Raw genomic sequence first — 19,500 nt, 5'->3', positions numbered from 1 at the left:
TCCCAAAAGTTTTTTTCGATTTTCCAGGCACTTTCCATCGCACAGTACTTTCGTACTATGGATGCCAAGTTGGCGAGGCGTGTTATCTCACGGCGATTTATGGCGTTAAGGATTCCCTTGTCCGTGCAATTATTGCAGAAAAATAGGATTGCGACTTCCTCGCGATAGTCCTTACCTTGTTCATCGCAAGGAGGAATCTGGCCCAATAATGATGTACTGTTTCCTGGGGCTCTTGCCTGATGTGGGAAAGATCGCTTATGTTTGGGTGGGTGGGTGGAATTGAATCCGAACCCTTACCCGATCTGGGATCCAGGGGCTGACGAGTTTCCAATTTTGGAAGTTCCGGTTCCGGGGTTTTACCCGATAATCCTGGCCCGCTGTGTGACTCTAAGTTCAGGGATTGCATGTTGTCCTCCCGTGAACGGGCGTCCAGCACAAAGAGCTCGGGAATCCGGACATAGTTGGTCCTCAAGATGGAGGAAAGGTCGCCGCATTGTTCCTCCACCACTGCAATATGATGGGTGACTGGTGGAGAGTTAATCTCCCTTTGATCGGGTTTAAGCCCAATCCAATCATAGTCTGTAGCGACTCCCAAGGCGGCGATGCGATCCAAGAGCTCGTTTAAGGAGGCGAGCTCCATTCAATCCATCTGTTCAGCGAGTGCCAATTTGACGTGGAGGCTGTTTTCGATGACCCGAGAAGTCATCGTCGGTGCGGCGGCCGAACATGCGGTCATGACGAAACCGCCTAGCCGGAGAGTTTGGCCGATAGCCAAGGCTCCCCCAACAGTAGTACCGTCTTTAAAGACGAGACGAGACATCCTTCCTTCTGGCGACGACACAGAGGAACTCTCAATGAAAGCACCAATGTCGGTGTCAAAACCGGCGGATCTCGGGTAGGGGGCCCCGAACTGTGCGTCTAAGGCGGATGGTAACAGGAGGCAGGGGACGCGATGTTTTACCCAGGTTCGGGCCCTCTTGATGGAGGTAAAACCCTACGTCCTGCTTGATTAATATTGATGATATGGGTAGTACAAGAGTAGATCTACCACGAGATCAGAGAGGCTAAACCCTAGAAGCTAGCCTATGGTATGATTGTATATTGTCCTACAGACTAAAACCCTCCGGTTTATATAGACACCGAAGGGGGCTAGGGTTACACAAGGTTGGTTACAAAGGAGGGGATAAACATATCCGTATTTCCTAGCTTGCCTTCCACGCCAAGTAGAGTCCCATCCGGACACGAGACGAAGTCTTCAATCTTGTATCTTCATAGTCCAACAGTCCGGCCAAAGGATATAATCCGGCTGTCCGGAGACCCCCTAATCCAGGACTCCTTCAATAGGCATATTTTCTGAATCCTCTGCGGAAGGATAGTCCGACGCCACTCCCGTGTCAGCCCCCGTCCTTAGGGCAGGGTCTAGAACCTGACTAGTGGAGGCACGACCGGCAAGATCCCCGGACATAGTCCGGTGGACACTTTTCCTGATAGAATGCGGCAGATGACATCATGATTTGATGTGGCGACCAGGAGGTGTATTTTTAAAGAAAGCCTTACCTCTTTGATGAAGGTTCTGCCATATTATTGTTTGCCTTTCTCTTCGAAGACGTGCTTGGCGCGGGAGCCGCTCTCTTCGTAGATGCTTCTGGTGCACATTGCTGCGTCGAGCGCCTCCCCTTTTGTAACGCCCTAAGACTGATGCGCCAGGTGTCTTCTAGTTATTCGCTGTTGTTGCCTTGTCTTTTCTTGCGTGTTGCATCTTGCCATGTCATCATCCGCATTGCATCTGCATGTTTTTGAAACTTGCATCCGTCTGGTTTCCCCCAGTTCTCTCCGTTGTCCATTCTGAGCCCAGACACACTTACACGCGCCCGCGACACGTCCGAAATATTTTTTTAAAAGTGGCCAGAAAATGTTCTCGGTATGGGTTGAAAGTTGCCGTGCGGTCTTATTATAGTGTAGATAGACCGCCTGTCAAGTTTTGGCGCATTCAGAGCTCGTTTGATAGCCCAACCGTTAAACTTACAACCGCAATATAGTCGGTTTATTCGGCGGACGTTTCGGTCCCCGAAACAGCCGCCGGGCCTCTCCTTCTCTCTTCTCTCTTTTCTGAGCCCATGAAACCCCCTTGTCTCCGTGCCCTTTTGTCAGACCTCCTCTCCGCTCAGTTCTCAAAACCCCCTCGCGCGTCCGAAAACTTCCCCGAACCCGACCCACTCAGTCATCACCAGTGCGTCCGGACCATCCCTAAACATCCCTAAAATATCTCTGTTTTCTTATTTGGGCTCCCTACCTATTTTTTTCTTAGTCCTCTGATTACGATCGTAGGGACGTGATAGCCCCTACCCTAATCTCTTTGCAATATAAATAGTGGGCAACCCTAGAAACTAGGGATCTTGTCCAATCCATTCCATCCCGCAGCCGCCGCCACACTCTTTCCCTTTTGCCTGGGGCTTGTCCCATCGCCGCCAGTCCCCTTCTTCCTCGGGATCCCTGCCGATCCAACTCCACCCAACCAGTGCGCCCGCAACCATCCACCTCCTAATCCACCAACCCATCGCCACACTCAGCCCCCTCCCGATCGAGAGCAGGAGCTCTTCCCGAGCGAGAGCGCTCACTCTAGCCGTCGACCGTGAGCCGCAGCTCGCCGGAGCAGCACCAGGCAGCAACCCCGCACGTTGTGGAACCCCTCTGTCGCGCGTCTCCTTCCTCCTTCCCTCCCTTATCCTCGGCGATGCCTTCCCCTTCCCTGACCTATCTGTTTCTCTCTTTCACATGAGGTTGCACATGCCATGGCACCACCCCTGTGCTCCCGTCGAACTTGCAACTGACACCTCGTTCTACATCCATGGCGCCGCCGGCCTCTCTTGCACCGTTGTGCCTCCTCTTCATCGAACTAGGAGCGAACGACATGGCCGTTGTCGTAAGTTCCGTCCACGGCCGGATCCGGTGTCGCCACACCTGCAGTTCATCGCCTTGCCAAGCGCCGCCTACAGCCGCGCCAAGATGCCGCCGTTGCTCTGCTTCCTGACGAGCAGAGGACCGCGCCTGCAACCCCTGCCTTCCTCGCTCCGCAAGCCTCGTCGCGGGTCAAACTGAGTCCATTGCCATGGACTTCCTCGTTGAGCCGTCGCCGCGTCAGGCTCCACCGCCCTAGTCCACCAGGGCCTCAGCCATGGCCATGCCCTCCTCCATGCGTTGCCCTGCCGTACCTCTCCTGCAGCCCGAGCTCCTCTCCCTCGCGCACCAAGTTCGCAATATGCCTATGAGGATTTTTCCAGACTTGTTGCTTGTTGTTCCGGCCTCATTTAAACTTGCCTAGATAGGTAGTTTTATTATGCTTCACCCCTTGCCATGCTAACCAACATTTAATATTGTTGAGTACATAACCGAGAGAGAACTAAATAATTGATGTGGTGTTCCGTCAATATGCAACCCGTTGCATATTGAGCTCCACTTAATTTGTAGTTTTGGTTGTTGCACTTTGCCATGCCATGCCTCTTTAAACCGGACATGCATCATACTTGATTGTGCATCATGCCATGTTTATGTGTTGGTTGTTTACTATGTTGCTTGCTTCTTTCCGGGTTGCTTCTCGTTAGCTTCGGTTTCGTTCCGGAGTTGTGAGGATTCGTTCGACCCCGTCCGTTTGTCTTCTTCATGGACTCGTTCTTCTTTCTTGTGGGATCTCAGGAAAGATGACCATACCCTCGAAATCACTTCTATCTTTGCTTGCTAGTTGTTCTCTCTATCACTATGTCTCACTACCTACCACTTGTTTATCGAGCCTCCCAAATTGCCATGATAGCCTCTAACCTTTTTCAACCATCCTAGCAAACCATTGATTGACTATGCTACCGCTTTTGCTCAGCCCCTATTATAGCGTTGCTAGTTGCAGGTGAAGTTGAAGATTGTTCCATGTTGGGACATGGATTTGTTGGGATATCACAATATCTCTTATTTTAATTAATGCATCTATATACTTGGTAAAGGGTGGAAGGCTTGGCCTTATGCCTGATGTTCTGTTCCACTCTTGCCGCCCTAGTTTCCGTCATACCAGTGTTATGTTCCTTGATTTTGCATTCCTAACGCGGTTGGGTGTTATGGGAACCCCTTGACAGTTCGCTTTGAATAAAACTCCTCCAGCAAGGCCCAACCTTGGTGAAAGTGCGTTATATCGACTAGAGGGGGGAGTGAATAGGCGATTTTTATGAAAGTCTTCAAAACGTGGAAGTTATGAAGACAAACAATAGAAATAAACCTATTACCCTGCAGCGGAAGGTAGACTACACTAGGCAAGCCATAGTCAAGTATTCAATAGAGTGAAAGCACAATGACTAATAGCAGCAATGTAGTAAGGATCAGGTAGGAAGATATTGTGAAGCCACACAGAACATGCAGTCACTCAGTGAAGACAAAAGATAGTGCAAACATACAATGACTTCACAAGGAGTAACAGTAAGTAAAGGGAAGGGAAGATGAAACCAGTGACTCGCTCAAGACAATGATTTGTTGGACCATTTCCAGTTGCTGTGACAACTGTACGTCTGGTTAGGGCGGCTAGGTATTTAAACCTTAGGACACACAGTCCCGGACACCCAGTCCTGAACACGCAGCTCAGGACACCCAGTCCTCACCGTATTCCCCTTGAGCTAAGGTCACACAGACCTCGCCCAACCACTCTGGTAAGTCTTCAAGGTAGACTCCCAAACCTTCACAGACTTCGTTCACTGGCAATCCACAATGTCTCTTGGATGCTCAGAACGCGACGCCTAGCCGGCTGGAGGATGCACAGTCCTCAAGTGTAATAAGTCTTCAGATCACACAGACAAGAAGACTTAAGTGATGCCTAATTCTCTTTGGCTCTGGGTGGTTAGGGATTTATCCTCGCAAGGAATTCTCTCTCAAAGGCTTCAAGGTGGGTTGCTCTCAAACGACAAAAGCCGTACTCTAAATCTGAGCAGCCAACCGTTTATGGTTGTAGGGGGTGGGCTATTTATAGCCACTTGGCAACCCGACCTGATTTGTCCGAAATGACCCTGGGTCACTAAGGAACTGACACGTGTTCCAACGGTCAGATTTCAAACTCACACGACAACTTTACTTGGGCTTCAAGCAAAGCTGACTTGCCCGACTCTGGACAAGATTCGCTCTCAAAGTCTTCACTCGAAGACATATGTTTTGTTTAAGCATCACTTCAGTCATTCTGACTGGTTCTCTTGGACCCCACTTAACAGTATGGTGGTTCCTATGACTCAACACAGAAGAAAGAGAACTACGAAAGATCTAAGTCTTCGAGCTCCATAGGCTTCATGTGGTGTCTTCTCTTGTCATAGTTAATGTGAATATCCTCATATACCACCTTTGACTTCAATGTCTTCATACATTTTTAGGGGTCATCTCTGGTAGGAAAACCGAATCAATGAGGGACTTCTACCTGTGTTATCCTGCAATTCTCACAAACACATTAGTCCCTCAACTAGGTTTGTCGTCAATACTCCAAAACCAACTAGGGGTGGCACCAGATGCACTTACAATCTCCCCCTTTTTGGTGATTGATGACAAACTAGTTGAAGTTTTCAACGGGGAATATAATCTGTGAAATTGTAAAGGATAAGGAATTGTCTTCATAAGTTGCAAGGGCTCCCCTTGAAGATGTGCATATAAGTAATTTTCTTTTGGAATGCAAATGCACATGGCAGGTTGTACTTGTGGTGATCCACTTCAACTTATGATGACAATCCACTATGCATGTGAAAGTATATGAAGATAATGACATGCATAATGGAAAATGGACGTCTGCAGAATGATCTAAGTGCGGAATTTATCGTCGCAACACAAGGTGGCAAATAGCAGATGACCATCGAGTTTAAGTGTTACAACTCAAAGAACCAAATGTAGCAAAGCGAGAGTTGTAAGCACGAAGCAAAATATAAAGCACCCGCCCATATGGACCCGCTTGAAGACTATCAACCTCATATGATTCTCCCCCTTTTGTCAGTAAGGACCAAAAAGGTTTGAAGGCTTGAAGACTATCCTGTTTCGATGAAGAGCCACAAGAAGCTCTCGGTCGTTGAGAACACGAGTACGCTTCTTGGGTCGTGGAGCAGTTGTACTGTCAGTGGCTTCAGTGAGAGCAAGATGTGGTGCACGTGTAGTGCCAGCCAAAGGATACACACGAGTGACTGCTTCAACTCCTTCAATGTTCTGAGAAAAACTTTGATGCTCTGCATTCTGAAGACTTAGAGGTTCCTTGGCAGGCTCAGGATAGATGGCTTCAATAGACATATCCACATCAGGCAAAAAGATCCGATGGTTGCGGGCCGAGGGCTAATATGAGATAGCGGGGTGAAGTTTGATCAGCCGCATCACCCAAGGTGCATAGAACTTCAAACCAAACAGATCAGAGCCAGATGCAGCAAGTTGGCGAATGAAGAAATCCTGTGTATTGAAGCATTTTCCATGAAGAATGTAGAAGACCAAAGTCTTCATTGCACCTTCCAGCTTGGCATGGGGAGAATGTCCTTTGATTGGCCAGAGAGTTTGCCTTATGATGTGATAAATGGTTCTTGGCAGATACTCAAGGTCTTCAACGAAGAACTCTGTGGGATAAGCAACATCTTGGGGCAATGGCTTCATCAGATTGAGCATCTGACTCATATTAGGTCCAGTCTTCTGAAAGATGCTCTCAATAGCTTCACTATGAAGCTGACAACCATGCTCGTAGAGATCGCCAAGAGTGGGCAAACCAGTGAGCTCAATGATGCCAAAGGCTTTGGCTTCGTGATGAACGTTTCCTGTCATCCACTCCAAGACCCAAGTCTTCGGATCTCTGCTATACCCGCGGATGTGAAGTGTGGCATAGAATTGGAGTAGCAACTCTTCATTCCAATGCTCTTAGTCAGTGACGAACGGCAGCCGTCCAACCTCTTTGAAGCAATCCAGAGCTTCTTCCAGACAGGACAGACCAGCTATTGCTTCAATGTCAAGGCGCTTGTGTGGGAAGATGCGACCTTGGTTGTAAAGAACGCATGAGTAATAGCTTCGCTGCGGATAACTCCAGAACTGATCGGATGATATTCTTTCCCTGGAGTAGGGGTTCCTGAAGCTGTTGAAGAATGTGTTGTCTTCTCTGAAGCCATTGATATTGAAGGAGCCAGGTGCTGATGCAGGGCCTGAGAACCTTGGCAATCTTGGGATTGGCTTCTGTACCTGAGGCATGTGCTCAACATGATAGTCGAACTGGGGACCGGCAGCAGACTCAGGAACAGAAGTGGCGGGATCAGTGGCTTCGCTGACTTCTGGTGCTTTTGTTGGTGAGGGCTCCACATTAGCTTCAGCCATGACAGCGTCAGTGGCTTCAGTGGTGTTGTTGGTGGCAGCCGCAAGATTTTCAATCACGTTCTCCTCGAGAACCGCTTCTTGGTGGGACAGAGGAGTAGCAGCTTGTGGTACTTCTTCTTCATCGGCTGATGCAGCCGGAATGTCTTCAGCAGTTTTAGCTTAAAACGCAGAGACTGGAGGCCTTGGACCTTTGCGAAGCCTGCGCAATGCGGGCGACGCCTGTGGAGTTTGTGTTGGCTGGGCCTCAGAGTCTTCTTCCTCTTGTGGGCGATCCACCCACGAAGCATCCTGTGCTATTGGCGTCAGTGGACGACCAATGCTGATGAGTTCACTGTGCGTGAGCACAGGCGATGATACCTGTTGCTGCTCTAGCTGAGGAAGGGCTGCATCATCTTCAACATGGTCATGGTGACCAATGTCCTCAGCAGCGAGGGGATCAGCTACTGGAAAGTCTTCAGCTTCATGAGCCTCTGTGAAAGCAGGCTCATGGACAGTCAGTTGACGTTCTTGTGGATCGGTGTTGGGGTGAACCATGGAAATGGGTTCAACAATCAAGGGCTCTGTGGGAGCAGCCCGTTCCTTCTTGGTCATTCTTTTCTTCTTGGCGGGGGCAGTAGCAGAGGCTTCAGGATGTTTTCTCTTCCTTGCTTCAACCTCAGCAGTCCTGGTCTTCTTCAGTTCTGAAGCGGTTGACCTGCCTTTGGCTTCGGGCCAGTTATGCTAGTTGGGAAGACAAGGGGATCTGCCTCCTGCCTTGGTGCTTCAGGTTCAGCCATAGCGGGCTTCTTCTGCTTCTTGGCAGCCACCTGGGGTCGATGCTAGGACGACCAAGGGCCTTGCGCTTCTCAGCCTCATTGTAGGCTTGCACACACCTATCAGCCAGGACCTTCATGCGCTCACGAGAACCCTGAGCTTCTGCACGTTTCTTTAGAAAGGCTTCCTTGAGGTCGTGCAGCATAATCTTGAAATTATTCACGTCTTGCATGCTGAGCTTGGCCATATGCTTCTTGAACTGAGATTTCTCAAAGTCAATCTTCTGCTTCAGTTCAACAATGCGCTGGGCGATAGCTAACTCTGAAGCAATGGCGCCATGGAAGGCGACACTGAGGCCAATGGGTAGTTGAAGATCTTCGAAGCTGATCTTTGAAGTATTCCCAACAGGATTGTAAGCTAGACCGCCTATTGGATGGTATAGAAGAGGAATTTAGTCAGTCTGCATGACTATGTAATTAAAGTGACATGTATAATGCCTTCTAACCAGATTGTAGATCATTTGTCATTGCGGACCTTTTCGCTTCAACCTCCGGGCCCAATAGTCCGAAGTGTATCTGAATACCCGCTCAGTTATATAAGAACCGGGGTATGCGTGGAGACCAGGCGTAGGGGTCATTATCAGACAAGTGCCCAACTAGTTATGTTATATTACATGGGTAGTAAGAAACATCTTCCAGGGAGAATAGTTCCGTTAAGGGTTCCTTTCCCTGGGTAAGCATGCCCTAAAATACATGTCCGGACTGCGATAGGTAATGCAGGAAAAACATCTGGGGGCAGATATGGACAATAAATAAAAATCATCTTTTGTTCACTGACCGAATATTCCCTTAAGAACGCTAGCTTTCGGTTTCACCCAGTCTGAGGTACACATCCGGCTGACCTGGCAGTAACAATCGCAGAGGTGCTCCCCTTATGCCCTAGCCGAATTAACAGGAAAGTAGGGCATAAATACAAGAGCCAGGCAACCCAGCTTGGCCAAAACTTAAGTCATATTGATGCATATAATGGTGAAAAAAGGTACATGCGGAAGTATAACACATGTGTTGGGCATGAGGCCCAGATAAATAATTTAAGCTTCTGTGAAAGAAGCCCCCAGGTATGAAGAGTGCGGCTAGCGCATCTGTAATGTGCAAGCGAGGCATAAGGTGACCCTTGAAGGCCTATAGAAATAATAAAAGAAAGAAAGAAAGAGAAACAAGACAGATAATGTATATGCAAAAAATGGACAAAGGGAGGGGACTAACATAGAGTCCGGTGCTAGGCGTAGAATCTTCGGAGCCTGGCCGCATTCCATGGGTTCGGCTCCAGTCGACTAGTCGATGCATCCCGCAGTCGGTATGCTCCACTGGTCAGAACTTGGTCAATAATGAAGGGACCTTCCCATTTGGGCTCGAGCTTGTTCTTTTTCTTATCCGGCAGGCGTAGAACTAGTTCGCCAACGTTATAAGTTTTGGCCCGTACTTCTCTACTTTGGTATCTGCGAGCCTGTTGATGATAAAATGCGAAACGGGCTTTGGCTACGTCGCGCTCCTCCTCCAGGGTGTCCGGACTGTCCTGCCGATCGAGCTCGGCTTCTCTTTCTTCGTACATGCGCACTTGAGGTGAGTCATGAATTATGTCACATGGCAAGACTGCCTCTGCGCCGTACACCATAAAGAAGGGTGTATATCCGGTACTACAATTCGGCGTGGTCCGCAGCCCCCAGAGTACGGAGTCGAGCTCCTCTACCCAGTGCGTGTTAGACTCCGTTAAGGAACACACTAATCTGGGTTTAATGCCGCTCATTATAAGACTGTTTGCTCGCTCGACTTGACCGTTGGTTTGTGGGTGATAGACTAAAGCATAATCGAGCTTGATGCCCATTTTGCTGCACCAGAGTTTTACCTCAACGGCCGTGAAGTTCGTGCCATTATCAGTGATGATGCTATGGGGTACGCCATAACGGTGTACAACCCCGGATATGAAGTCTATCACCGGTCCGGATTCGGCTGTTTTAATAGGTTTGGCCTCTATCCATTTGGTGAATTTATCCACCATGACCAATAAGTATTTTTTCTTGTGGGTTCCCCCTTTAAGGGGTCCAACCATGTCAAGCCCCCAGACCGCGAAGGGCTATGTAATGGGGATTGTTTGGAGGGTGGTGGGTGGCATGTGGCTTTGATTTGCAAAGAGCTGGCAACCGGCGCAACGTTGGACCAAGTCCTGTGCATCTGCCCGGGCCGTTGGCCAATAGAATCCTGTACGAAAGGCCTTGCTTACAAGTGCCCGGGCTGCAGCGTGATGACCGCCGAGTCCGGCGTGTATTTCTGCCAAAAGATTCTGCCCTTCCTCTTCGAAGATGCACCTTTAAAGGACTCCGGTAGTGCTTTTTTTGTACAATTCTCCCTCATGGAACCTATAGGCCTTGGATCGCCGCACTATGCAGCGTGCCTCATTTTGGTCCTCCGGAAGTTCCCGTCTAGTTAGGTAGGCCAGGAATGGTTCTGTCCACGGGGCAATAATGGCCATTATTTCATGGGCTGAAGGTGTTATTTCGGTGGCGGAGCCTCCGATTGTGTCAGAGAGTTCGGTATCGGGTATTTTGGCCGGGTCAGGACTGTTGTTACCGGTGTCCCCTTCCCATACTACGGATGGTTTGAACATCCTTTCCAAAAATATGTTTGGGGAGACCACATCGCGTTTTGCGCTGATGCGGGCGAGGATATCCGCCGCCTGATTGTTTTCCCGAGCCACATGGTGAAATTCGAGCCCCTCGAACCGAGCTGACATTTTTAGGATGGCGTTTCGATAGGCCGCCATTTTCGGATCCTTGGCATCAAAGTCTCCATTTATTTGGGATATTGCGAGGTTTGAATCCCCACGCACCTCCAGGCGTTGAATGCCCATGGAGACTGCCATCCGAAGACCATGCAACAGAGCTTCGTATTCGGCTGCATTGTTGGAGTCTGTATACAATATTTGCAGTACGTACTAAACGGTATCTCCGGTTGGGGACGTGAGGACGACGCCAGCCCCTAGACCAGCCAGCATTTTAGAACCGTCGAAGTGCATGATCCAATTGGAGCATGCGCCGTACTCTTTAGGGAGTTCGGCCTCCGTCCATTCGGCGACGAAGTCGACCAATACTTGCGACTTGATGGCTCGTCGAGGTTTGTATGTTATGTCGAACGGGAGGAGCTCAATGAACCATTTGGCAATATGGCCTGTAGCGTCGCGGTTGTTTATAATATCATTAAGTGGCACTTCCGAGGCTACTGTAATCGAACACTCTTGAAAGTAGTGTTGCAGCTTCTGCGATGCCATGAATGCCGCATATGCTATCTTTTGATAATGTGGGTACCGTGATTTGCATGGAGTGAGGACAGTGGATACATAGTATACCGGCTTTTGAAGAGGGAATTTATGTCCGTCCGCTTCCCGTTCGACAACGAGCACCGCGCTTACAACTTGGTGAGTTGCCGCAATGTATAGCAACATTGGTTCGCCGATGTTTCGCACGGGCAGGATTGGGTTGGTTGCCAAAATGGCCTTTATTTCTTCCAATCCGGCTGTGGCCACATCCGTCCACTCGAAGTGTTCGGTGCGCCGAAGGAGGCGATAAAGGGGTAAAGCCTTTTCTCTTAAGAGGGAGATAAAGCGGCTTAGAGCCGCCACGCATCCAGTTAACTTCTGGATTTGTTTGAGGTCTGTTGGGGTAGCCAACTGTGACAAAGCTCGGATTTTGGCCGGATTAGCTTCAATACCTCTACTGGAGACAATGAAACCAATGAGCTTTCCGGCTGGTACGCCGAAAAGGCATTTTTCCGGATTGAGCTTGATGTCGTATGTTCGGAGGTTGTCGAATGTGAGCCTCAAATCGTCTATCAAAGAGTCGACGTGTTTGGTTTTGACGACCACATCGTCTACGTATGCCTCCACTGTTTTGCCGATTTGTTTCTCCAGACATGTCTGAATCATGCGCTGATATGTTGCGTCGGTGTTTTTGAGCCTAAAAGGCATTGTGTTAAAACAAAAGGGACCGTATGGTGTGATGAATGCCGTTGCGGCTTGGTCGGACTCCGCCATCTTGATTTGGTGGTAACCGGAGTATGCGTCGAGGAAACACAATGACTCGTGTCCTGCGGTAGCATCCATGATTTGATCGATGCGTGGGAGGGGAAGGGATCCTTTGGTCAAGCTTTATTGAGGTCTTTGAAATCGACACAAAGGCGCCAGGATTTGTCCTTCTTTGGTACCATCACCAGGTTTGCTAGCCAGTCCGGGTGTTTTATTTCTCTGATGAATCCGGCCTCCAATAACTTGGCTAGTTCCTCTCTCATGGCCTGTCTCTTAGGTTCGGAGAAACGTCGAAGAGCTTGCTTGACCGGGTTGAATCACTTTAGGATATTTAGGCTATGCTCGGCCAGCCTGCGTGGGATTCCTGGCATGTCTGAGGGATGCCAGGTGAATATGTCCCAGTTCTCGCGCAGGAACTCTCGTAGTGCGGCGTCCACAACGGGGTTTAACTGTGCCCCGATGGAGGCTATTTTTGTAGGGTGTGTTGGGTGGACTTGGAATTTGACTATTTCATCCACTGGTTTAAAAGAGGTGGACTTGGATCTCTTGTCGAGTATCACGTCTTCGCTATCCAATGTGGAGCGTAGCGTGGTTAATTCCTCGGCCGAGAGGGCTTCGTATAGGGGTGGAAATTGGTAGCGGATAATCCAAAATATTCGATATTCGTATTCGAGAAAATGCCTATTCGTATCCAAAACATCCTCATCCGAACCAAAATGGAAATGGAAATTATCCGTATCCAAATTTATTAAACAAATAAAAAATAAAATATGATACGAGATTTTGAGACAAATATGGATATGGAAGTGGATATATCCGTATCCGAATAAGATTATGGGAGGTAATTTTCAAAATTCTAGACCCAATATTCCAATTATCCAACATAAAAGCCAAATAAGTGGTCAAATTTTACTCTTTATATGATTAAACTTATAAATTATTATGCATTAGAACAGTATTTATTCATAAACCTATTTATCATTGACTTATTGTATGTCACAAGTTGATTATTTCAGGTCACATAGCTATCGACTAATTTACTTAAGCAATATGTTGATATTATTCGTATCCGTTCTGAATCAAGAAAATATCCCATACGTATCCGTATTCGAATAATATCCGAGCCGCATCCGTATCCAATAACATCCGTATTCGGGTTTATATTCGTTTTGAAAATATGAAAATGGAAGTGGCAAGAGCACTATCCGATCCGCATCCGATCCGTTTCCACCCCTAGCTTCGGATAATGCCTCGAGGGCCAATGCGGCTGTTTTGTTTTCGGCGCGGAGTGCTGTGTCCGGATCGCTGGCGAGAGTGATGATTCCATTGGGCCCGAGCATTTTGAGCTTCATGTACCCGTAATGGGGTACGGTTTGGAAGATTGTGAACGCCTCCCGTCCTAAAAGAGCGTGATAACCACTGTTGAATGGGGCCACTTGGAATGTAATTTCTTTGGACCTATAATTATCCGGCGGGCCAAATACCACATCTAGTGTGATTTTCCCAGCACATCGTGCTTCCCGACTGGGGATGATTCCTCTAAAGGTTGTGCTACTTTGCTTAATGCGGTTCCAGTCTATTTCCATCTTTTGAAGAGTTTCCTCATAGATGAGGTTTAATCCGCTGCCGCCGTCCATGAGTACTTTGGTGAGTCGAAAGCCGTCCACGGTTGTACTAAGGACCAATGTGGCTGGTGCTCGGGCTGTTCGGAATTTAGGTTCGTCACTGACATTGAAGGTAATAGCCATGTCACTCCATGGATTTATTGCTGCTGCGTGGCAGATTTCGACCATGCTGTGGAGTGTTCGCTTGCGCCTATTATTTGACATGAAGGTCTCAAAGACTGTTAACACCGTATTTTTATCCACGGGATGGTGCTCTATGGTGTTTGGGAGAAGAAGATCCTCACCACTTTTGGCCACCTGCCGGAGTATCCAATATGCTCTAAGGCTGTGTGTTGGTATTGTATCCGCTGTACTATGAATTTTGCAGGGTCCGTTGATCCATCCCTCCATTACGGTTCCTTGCCCTGTAGAGGGTTTTTGCTTTTTTGTAGATGACCCGGGTGTATTATGATAGTGCACCCTTTTATTTCGGACTGGGTTTGTATTCAGGGCCGGATTATCCCAAAAGTTTTTTTCGGTTTTCCAGGCACTTTCCATCGCACAGTACTTTCGTACTATGGATGCCAAGTTGGCGAGGCGTGTTATCTCACGGCGATTTATGGCGTTAAGGATTCCCTTGTCCGTGCAATTGTTGCAGAAAAATAGGATTGCGTCTACCTCGCGACAATCCTTAACCTTGTTCATCGCAAGGAGGAATCTGGCCCAATAATGATGTACTGTTTCCTGGGGCTCTTTCCTGATGTGGGAAAGATCGCTTATGTTTGGGTGGGTGGGTGGAATTGAATCCGAACCCTTACCCGATCTGGGATCCAGGGGCCGAGGAATTTCCAATTTTGGAAGTTCCGGTTCCGGGGTGTTACCCGATAATCCTGGCCCGCTGCCTGACTCTAAGTTCAGGGATTGCAAGTTGTCCTCCCGCGAACGGGCGTCCAGCACAGAGAGCTCGGGAATCCGGACATAGTTGGTCCTCAAGATGGAGGAAAGGTCGCCGCATTGTTCCTCCACCACTGAAATATGATGGGTGACTGGTGGAGAGTTTATCTCCCTTTGATCGGGTTTAAGCCCAATCCGATCATAGTCCATAGCGACTCCCAAGGCGGCGATGCGATCCAAGAGCTCGTTTAAGGAGGCGAGCTCCATTCAATCCATCTGTTCAGCGAGTGCCAATTTGACGTGGAGGCTGTTTTTGATGACCCGAGAAGTCATCGTCGGCGCGGCGGCCGAACAGGCGGTCATGACGAAACCGCCTAGCCGGAGAGTTTGGCCAACAGCCAAGGCTCCCCCAACAGTAATACCGTCTTTAAAGACGAGATGAGACATCCTTCCTTCTGGCGATGACACAGAGGAACTCTCAATGAAAGCACCAATGTCGGTGTCAAAACCGGCGGATCTCAGGTAGGGGGCCCCGAACTGTGCGTCTAAGGCGGATGGTAACAGGAGGCAGGGGACGCGATGTTTTACCCAGGTTCGGGCCCTCTTGATGGAGGTAAAACCCTACGTCCTGCTTGATTAATATTTATGATATGGGTAGTACAAGAGTAGATCTACCACGAGATCAGAGAGGTTAAAACCTAGAAGCTAGCCTATGGTATGATTGTATATTGTCCTACAGACTAAAACCCTCCGGTTTATATAGACACCGACGGGGGCTAGGGTTACACAAGGTCGGCTACAAAGGAGGGGATATACATATCCGTATTGCCTAGCTTGCCTTCCACGCCAAGTAGAGTCCCATCCAGACACGAGACGAAGTCTTCAATCTTGTATCTTCATAGTCCAACAGTCCGGCCAAAGGATATAATCCGGCTGTCCGAAGACCCCCTAATCCAGGCCTCCTTCAATAGGCATATTGTCTGAATCCTCTGCGGAAGGATAGTCCAACGCCACTCCCGTGTCAGCCCCCGTCCTTAGGGCAGGGTCTAGAACCTGACTAGTGGAGGCACGACCGACAAGATCCCCGGACATAGTCCGGTGGACACTTTTCCTGATAGAATGTGGCAGATGACATCATGATTTGATGTGGCGACCAGGAGGTGTATTTTTAAAGAAAGCCTTACCTCTTTGATGAAGGTTCTGCCGTATTATTGTTTGCCTTTCTCTTCGAAGACGTGCTTGGCGCGGGAGCCGCTCTCTTCGTAGATGCTTCTGGTGCACATTGCTGCGTCGAGCGCCTCCCCTTTTGTAACGCCCTAAGACCGATGCGCCAGGTGTCTTCTAGTTATTCGCTATTGTTGCCTTGTATTTTCTTGCATGTTGCATCTTGCCATGTCATCATCCGCATTGCATCTGCATGTTTTTGAAACTTGCATCCGTCTGGTTTCCCCCAGTTCTCTCCGTTGTCCATTCTGATCCCAGACACACTTACACGCGCCCGCGGCACGTCCAAAATATTTTTTTAAAAGTGGCCGGATAATGTTCTTGGTATGGGTTGAAAGTTGCCGTGCGGTCTTATTATAGTGTAGATAGACCGCCTGTCAAGTTTCGGCGCATTCAGAGCTCGTTTGATAGCCCAACCGTTAAACTTACAGCCGCAATATAGTCGGTTTATTCGTAGGACGTTTCGGTCCCCGAAACTACCGCCGGGCCTCTCCTTCTCTCTTCTCTCTTTTCTGAGCCCATGAAACCCCCTTGTCTTCGTGCCCTTTTGTCAGACCTCCTCTCCGCTCAGTTCTCAAAACCCCCTCGCACGTCCGAAAACTTCCCCGAACCCGACCCACTCAGTCGTCACCAGTGCGTCCGGACCATCCCCAAACATCCCTAAAATATCTCTGTTTTCTTATTTGGGCTCCCTACCTATTTTTTTCTTAGTCGTCTGATTACGATCATAGGGACACGATAGCCCCTACCCTAATCTCTTTGCAATATAAATAGTGGGCAACCCTAGAAACTAGGGATCTTGTCCAATCCATTCCATCCCGCAGCCGCCGCCACACTCTTTCCCTTTTGCCTGGGGCTTGTCCCATCGCCGCCAGTCCCCTTCTTCCTCGGGATCCCTGCCGATCCAACTCCACCCAACCAGTGCGCCCGCAACCATCCACCTCCCGATCCACCAACCCATCGCCACACTCAGCCCCCTCCCGATCGAGAGCAGGAGCTCTTCCCGAGCGAGAGCGCTCACTCTAGCCGTCGACCGTGAGCCGCAGCTCGCCGGAGCAGCACCAGGCAGCAACCCCGCATGTTGTGGAACCCCTCTGTCGCGCCTCTCCTTCCTCCTTCCCTCCCTTATCCTCGGCGATGCCTTCCCCTTCCCTGACCTATCTGTTTCTCTCTTTCACATGAGGTTGCACACGCCATGGCATCGCCCCTGTGCTCCCATCGAACTTGCAACTGACACCTCGTTCTACAGCCATGGCGCCACCGGCCTCTCTCGCACCGCTGTGCCTCCTCTTCATCGAACCAGGAGTGAACGACATGGCCGTTGTCATAAGTTCCGTCCGCGGCCGGATCCGGTGTCGCCACACCTGCAGTTCGTCGCCTTGCCAAGTGCCGCCTACAGCCGCGCCAAGATGCCGCCGTTGCTCTGCTTCCTGACGAGCAGAGTACCGCGCCTGCAACCCCTGCCTTCCTTGCTCCGCAAGCCTCGTCGCTGGTCAAACTGAGTCCGCTGCCATGGATTTCCTCGTCGAGCCGTCGCCGCGTCGGGCTCCACCGCCCTAGTCCACTAGGGCCTCAGCCATGGCCATGCCCTCCTCCATGCGTTGCCCTGCCGTACCTCTCCTGCAGCCCGAGCTCCTCTCCCTCGCGCACCAAGTTCGCCGTCGTCGCTCTCCTGCATCGCCGCTGCCTGCCTGCGACCTCTGCTTTGCCCCCGCCCCTGTTTCGTCTGAGGACAAGGACGAGCCCGCTTCGTCCAACCGCGTTGACCAGTTTGCCAGATCCCGTGCGCTCCTTCCTCGTCAGGTCGCCTGGGCCACCTCCTCACGCGTATGGCCCGCAAGCCGCGCCGGCCCAGTTGCCCCCCTGACGGCCTTCCTCTTCAACGAGTGGGCTGAGCCCCTATGGTGAGGCCGAGGCCGGCTAAGTGTTGGCCAGTTACATTTTTTTCAATTCTAGATGATTTTCTAATTTTTCCAGAGAGTGCAATTTTGCAGAAAAGCCCTCAAATATCATGCATATCATAACTCACCAACCATGCTTCGGATCTCAATAAATTATATATGGAACTTCCTTAGAATTTTGTCTAGTTTCATAATTTGCAACTTTCATGCATGTTTAAAATGTTGTTTGTTTAAATTTGCTCATATGCCATGCTAAAATGATTTGTTTCATAACTAAATAATCGTAGCTCCATTTTAAATAAACTTTATATGTAAATGGGGTAGAAAAATGCCTAGTTTAACATGGTGCACTCAACTTGCATGTTTAACAACTCTAAAATGTGGTTTAGGGCAGAACAGCACCAAATTCATAATATGCATATGAGGATTTTTCCAGACTTGTTGCTTGTTGTTCCGGCCTCATTTAAACTTGCCTAGATAGGTAGTTTTATTATGCTTCACCCCTTGCCATGCTAACCAACATTTAATATTGTTGAGTACATAACCGAGAGAGAACTAAATAATTGATGTGGTGTTCCGTCAATATGCAACCCGTTGCATATTGAGCTCCACTTAATTTGTAGTTTTGGTTGTTGCACTTTGCCATGCCATGCCTCTTTAAACCGGACATGCATCATACTTGATTGTGCATCATGCCATGTTTATGTGTTGGTTGTTTACTATGTTGCTTGCTTCTTTCCGGGTTGCTTCTCGTTAGCTTCGGTTTCATTCCGGAGTTGTGAGGATTCGTTCGACCCCGTCCGTTTGTCTTCTTCATGGACTCGTTCTTCTTCCTTGCGGGATCTCACGCAAGATGACCATACCCTTGAAATCACTTCTATCTTTGCTTGCTAGTTGTTCTCTCTATCACTATGTCTCACTACCTACCACTTGTTTATCAAGCCTCCCAAATTGCCATGATAGCCTCTAACCTTTTTCAACCATCCTAGCAAACCATTGATTGACTATGCTACCGCTTTTGCTCATCCCCTCTTATAGCGTTGCTAGTTGCAGGTGAAGTTGAAGATTGTTCCATGTTGGGACATGGATTTGTTGGGATATCACAATATCTCTTATTTTAATTAATGCATCTATATACTTGGTAAAGGGTGGAAGGCTTGGCCTTATGCCTGGTGTTCTGTTCCACTCTTGCCGCCCTAGTTTCCGTCATACCAGTGTTATGTTCCTTGATTTTGCATTCCTAACGCGGTTGGGTGTTATGGGAACCCCTTGACAGTTCACTTTGAATAAAACTCCTCCAGCAAGGCCCAACCTTGGTGAAAGTGCGTTATATCGACTAGAGGGGGGTGAATAGGCGATTTTTATGAAAGTCTGCAAAACGTGGAAGTTATGAAGACAAACAATAGAAATAAACCTATTACCCTGCAGTGGAAGGTAGACTACACTAGGCAAGCCATAGTCAAGTATTCAATAGAGTGAAAGCACAATGACTAATAGCAGCAATGTAGTAAGGATCAGGTAGGAAGATATTGTGAAGCCACACAGAACATGCAGTCACTCAGTGAAGACAAAAGATAGTGCAAACATACAATGACTTCACAAGGAGTAACAGTAAGTAATGGGAAGGGAAGATGAAACCAGTGACTCGCTGAAGACAATGATTTGTTGGACCAGTTCTAGTTGCTGTGACAACTGTACGTCTG

This window comes from Triticum dicoccoides, chromosome 4A (genome assembly GCF_002162155.2).
Source record: "Triticum dicoccoides isolate Atlit2015 ecotype Zavitan chromosome 4A, WEW_v2.0, whole genome shotgun sequence".
NCBI classification, from domain to species: Eukaryota; Viridiplantae; Streptophyta; class Magnoliopsida; order Poales; family Poaceae; genus Triticum; species Triticum dicoccoides.
This window is presented reverse-complemented; position numbering follows the sequence as displayed.